This window comes from Heteronotia binoei, chromosome 11, assembly GCF_032191835.1.
Source record: "Heteronotia binoei isolate CCM8104 ecotype False Entrance Well chromosome 11, APGP_CSIRO_Hbin_v1, whole genome shotgun sequence".
NCBI lineage: Eukaryota > Metazoa > Chordata > Lepidosauria > Squamata > Gekkonidae > Heteronotia > Heteronotia binoei.
In genome coordinates, this window is record NC_083233.1 from 9,721,232 (window position 1) to 9,726,857 (window position 5,626).

The 5,626-nt window shown below is 53.1% G+C and overlaps 1 pseudogene; it reads left to right on the plus strand.

Moving 5' to 3' along the window:
• Nucleotides 1-2,518: 2,518 nt before the first annotated feature.
• LOC132578941 (tyrosine-protein phosphatase non-receptor type 11-like) lies at nt 2,519-5,418 on the plus strand (annotated as a pseudogene).
• Nucleotides 5,419-5,626: the final 208 nt, after the last annotated feature.

Genomic DNA, 5,626 nt, shown 5'->3' on the forward strand with positions numbered 1-5,626 from the left:
GGGTTGCAAAAGCAGGGAGGAGATCTCCCCCCTCCCTTCTATTCAGTGGAGCCATAGGAGAGAATGGATCTGGCCCCAGTGACCCCCGGAGAAGGGGGGGGCACAAGCAGTCAGTTTTGCTGCCGCCAAAGGATGTGGGGCCAGCCCTGCGTCTCTGGAGTCAGGAGAGAGCTCCAGCCAAGCGGTGTGGTTTCCCTCTCTCCCCCATGCCCCCTTTACAAGCAAGTGGGGGCGACAGAGCTGAGGCTGCAGTTCTGGTGCCCTTGGCCGCGCCCCCACCCCTGCCCCAGGCAGACCCAGCAAAGCGAGGCTGGGGCGAGGCTAGCTCTCCTCCGAACCCGATTTCCCTTGCAAGGGTTCAGAGGAAAGCACATGCCAATGCGCCACCCTGCTCTCGGCTTCCCAGGTTTGCGCAGACCTGGGGAGTTGAGAGCGGCAGGGTGGGGCAAGGGGCCCCCCCCAGCACCCCTGTAGGCCAGGAGGCACCCTCGATGGTTGCCTACCTGGCCTACTCCCACGTGCCGGATCTGGGCGGGGAGGTTTGCAGGGGCCGCTGGAAGTGTTGGTGTGTGTCGGTGCCGGGGTGTGACGGAAAGCTAGGGGTTAAGCATAAACTGAAGACGCACAGGGCCTGCGTCAGGTGACCTGAGGGTGGGGGCAAGGGGCTCAGGCTCTCAGGGAGGGAAAAGAAGTTGAGTAAGAGAAACTGCTGAGGCAGGAGATTCAGTCAAGTTGGCTTCTGACAGAGAAGGTGCCTGTCAGAGAAGTCTGTCAGTGGGGACCTGACAGAGACTGAGAGGGTCAGTTCGAGCCTGCCAGAAGGGCTGAGAGGGCAGCTGATCCTGTGAAGGAGCTTGAGGCTGAGACAGGGAAGTCTTCCAGAGACTGCAAGCTTGACAAAACCAGCCAAGAGGGCTGTGTGTGTGTGAGTCAGTTAAGACCTGAACGGTCACAAACACCTAGAGACAACTCTGAAGATCTAGTGAGGTGGTTGAGGGAGTGGATGTGGGTCTGAGACACCAAGAGGGCTGAGAGGAGAGACTCCAGTCGAGGGGTGAGACTAGACACATCAATCCCAAGAGGCCAGACCTTGGCTAGAGGTGGAGAGTGAGTTAAAGGGAAACTGTGAACTGTGTAACTGTGAGAGACTCCAAGAAAGACAAAGTGATTGTAAAGCCTGAAACAACTGAGCAACGTATTAGCCTGTGTAAATATCTCCCATATCCCCAAGTTTAAGACTTTGTGTTACAATAAATCTGTGGTTTAAGTTAAAGTTCTCAAGAGCCTATATTTTGTGGGAAGAACAAACAAAACTGCTGTGGTCCCATCAAACAAAATAAGTAAAATACCCCGAAGAGACTGAAATAAAGAGATCCGGTGAGGTCATGAGGCGGGCGCTGCTATACGGGGATGGAGCCCAGGGCACAGCTGAGGCTGGAAAGCTTTCCTCGGTCACTTCTCCCTTCTTCAGGAGCCCTCTTGCTCTTTCAGAAGGCAGCAGTGACTCAGGAAAGCTCATTCATACCTGCCACATGTTGTGTTGGTTTTTCCGGTACTCCTGGCCACTTGCTTCAAAGAGGAAGCTCTGATGATGATGATGATGATGATGATGATGATGATGATGATGATGATGATGATATCTGTGCTATTGAAGATGGTTGGCATGGTTTTATGTTGCTTTTAAAAACTCTCTCTTTTTCAATTGTCTCCCCTTCCCTCTCTGTCCAGCTTCTTGAGGCAAAACCACCCAGCCCAAGAGAAGAACACCTGCTGCAAGGGGCTCCTGATGTCCAAAGGCAAACCAGGGAGTTACCTGGTCTGGGAGAGCCAAAGCAAATGGGGAGACTACACTTTGCCCATCAGGAGGAATGACGAGGCGACCCACATCAAGATCCAGAATATGGGGAACTACTACGACCTCTATGGTTAGAAGTTTACAACTTTGCCTGAGCTGGTCCAGTATTACACCGAACAGCAGCGTCTGCTGCGGGAGAAGAACAGCAACATCATAGAGCTGAAATGCCCCCTCAATTGCCAGAATCCTGCCTTGAAAGGTGGTACAATTGACACTTGACAGGCAAAGAAGCCGAGGGGCACCTGATGTCCTAAGGCAAACCAGGGAGTTTCCTGGTCTGGGAGAGCCAAAGCAAATGGAGGGACTTGACTTTGTTCATCAGGAGGAAAGAGGAGGTGACCCACATCAAGATATAGAACGTGGGGAACTTCTACGACCTCTATGGTGAGCTGGTCCAGCATAGAACCGAACAGTAGGATCTGCTGCCGGAGAAGAACAGCAACATCATAGGGCTGAAATACCCACTCAATTGCCAGGATCCTACGTCGGAAAGGTGTTACAATGGCCGCTTGAAAGGCAAAGAAGCCGAGGGGCACCTAACGCCCAAAGGCAAACCAGGGAGTTTCCTGGTCTGGGAGAGCGAAAGCAAATGGAGGGACATGGAGGGACTTCACTTTGTCCATCAGGAGGAAGGAGGAGGTGACCCAGCTAAAGATCCAGAATATGGGGAACTACTACGAGCTCTATGGTGAGAAGTTTGCCACTTTGCCTGAGCTGGTCCAGTATTACATCGAACAGCAGCGTCTGCTGCGGGAGAAGAACAGCAATATCATAGAGTTGAAATACCCCCTCAATTGCCAGGATCCTGCCTTGAAAAGGTGGTACAATCGACACTTGACAGGCAAAGAAGCCGAGGGGCACCTGATGTCCTAAGGCAAACCAGGGAGGTTCCTGGTCTGGGATAGCCAAAGCAAATGGGGAGACTACACTTTGTCCATCAAGAGGAATTACGAGGTGACCCAGCTAAAGATCCAGAATATGGGGAACTACTACGAGCTCTATGTTGAGAAGTTTGCCACTTTGCCTGAGCTGGTCCAGTATTACACCAAAGAGCAGCGTCTGCTGCGGGAGAAGAACAGCAATATCATAGAGGTGAAATGCCCACTCAATTGCCAGAATCCTGCCTTGGAAACGTGGTACAATGGACACTTGACAGGCAAAGAAGCCGAGGGGCACCAGACGTCCTTAGGAAAACCAGGGAGTTTCCTGGTCTGGGAGAGCCAAAGCAAATGGAGGAACTTCACTTTGTCCATCAGGGAGAAAGAGGAGGTGACCCACATCAAGATATAGAACAGTGATGGCTAACCTTTTCAGCTTGGTGTGTCGAAAATCGGGAAAAAGTGTAGTCTTCCTCGGGTCGTGTGTCACTTCACCATGTCACTTCAAGAAATATCAACAAAGGATCCAGTGCGCGGTCTGCGGCCTAGGTCAGACTAGGGTTGCCAAGTCCAATTCAAGAAATATCTGGGGGCTTTGGGGGCGGAGCCAGGAGACTTTGGGGGTGGAGCCAGGAGACATTGGGGTGGAGCCAGGAACAAGGGTGTGACAAGCATAATTGAACTCCAAGGGAGTTCTGGCCATCACATTTAAAGGGACAGCACACCTTTTAAAATGCCTTTCTTCCATAGGTAATAATGAAAGATAGGGGCACCATCTTTTGGGGCTCATAGAATTGGACCCCCTGGTCCAATCGTTTTGAAACTTGGGGGGGTATTTTGGGGAGAGGGGGATCCCCTGCCCTCACCTGGGGATTGGTAACCCTGCAGGAAAGGGTGTATCTTTTTTTCTTCCCGCCTTTTCTCCTCCAGCGCTTGCCAAGGGAAGCCAAGGGGGGCGACCCAATGCTCCCCTCCCCTTGCTCTTTTGCAACCCACACACAGCCCCCATCGCCCACCCCCTTCCTCCTCTTCCAAGCTGAAAAGGGCAGCTTGTCCTTTAAATCTGAAACCCCGCCTCCGGCAGGCGGCCGTGAGAAAGAGCGAGAGAGCAAAGTGAGAAAGATCACTGTTGGTTGCAAAAAAAAAAACCCAGGACCGGGTGGAGGAGGAGGGGGGGGCAGCCCCACAACAGGCCCAAGAGTGACGCCCCCTCGGGCATTGCACCCCATACACACTGCTGCAATGCCATCTCTGCCTCCCCCCCCCCCAGCTGCTCCGTGCAAACAAACGGAAAAAAACACGCCTGCCTTGCTCCTGCATTTGCAAAGCCCCGGCATTGCAAAGGCGCGACCCGCCGAGGAGGGCACTTCTTTCTCTCCCTGCCTCTTTTTTTGCAATGCTCTTTTTTTCTTTCTTGCTGTACCCACCTATTTCCTCAGGCCCCGGGGAGGGCGGGAAAAGGGGGTTGCAAAGCTCGGCCCTGTTGCGAGGAGGAGGCGCGTTTGGCTGCCTCTGCTTTGGGTGGGGGACGGGTTGCGCCAGGAGGCTGTCTCCTCCCACCCCCAGGTCAAGGCAAGGCGCTGGCAGCGTCGGCCAACCTTCCCTCCCACCCCCAGCCTGGAGCCGGGGAAAGAGGCGGCGGCCCGCTGCGCTGCTGCCGCCTCTTCTCGCCTTCACCTTAGCAGCTGCTGCTCCTCCGAGACGGGCTCAGCAGCCTCCGAAGGACTTGCGGCTCGCCACGCTCCTTGGTTTCCGGTGTGTCAGCCAAATTGCCTCGCGTGTCACCAGTGACACGCGTGTCATAGGTTCGCCATCATAGATATAGAACGTGGGGAACTTCTAAGACCTCTATGGTGTGTTGGTCCAGCATTTCACCGAACAGTAGGGTCTGCTGCCGGAGAAGAACAGCAACATCATAGAGCTGAAATACCCCCTCAATTGCCAGGATACTACCTCGGAAAGGTGTTTCAATGGCCGCTTGAAAGGCAAAGAAGCCGAGGGGCACCTGACCTCCTAAGGCAAACTAGGTAGTTTCCTGTTCTGGGAGAGTCAAAGCAAAAGAGGGGACTTAACTGTGTCCATCGGGGGAAAGAGGAGATGACCCACATCAAGATATAGAACGTAGGGAACTTCTACGACCTCTATGGTGAGCTGGTCCAGTATTAGACCAAACAGTAGGATCTGCTGCCGGAGAAGAATAGCAACATCATAGAGCTGAAACACCCACTCAGATGCCAGGATCCTAAGTCGGAAAGGTGTTACAATGGCCGCTTGAAAGACAAAGAAGCCGAACAGCTCCTGTCGTCCAAAGGCAAACCAGGGAGGTTCCTGGTCTGGGAGAGTCAAAGCGAATGGGGAGACTACACTTTGTCCATCAGGAGGAATGATGAAGCGACCCACATCAAGATCCAGAATATGGGGAACTACTACGACCTCTATGGTAAGAAGTTTGCCACTTTGCCTGAGCTGGTCCAGTATTACACCGAACAGCAGCCTCTGCTGTGGGAGAAGAACAGCAATATCATAGAGCTGAAATACCCCCTAAATTGCCAGGATCCTACTTCAGAAAGGTGTTACAATGGCCTCTTGAAAGACAAAGAAGCCGAACAGCTCCTGTCGTCCAAAGGCAAACCAGGGAGGTTCCTGGTCTGGGAGAGCCAAAGCAAATGGAGGGACTTCACTTTGTCCATCAGGAGGAAAGAGGAGGTGACCCACATCAAGATCCACAATATGGGGAACTACTATGATGTCTATGGTGAGAAGTTTGCCACTTTGCCTGAGCAGGTCCAGTATTACACTGAACAGCATCCTCTGCTGTGGGAGAAGAACAGCAATATCATAGAGGTGAAATACCCCCTCAATTGCCAGAATCCTGCCTTGGAAGGGTGGTGCA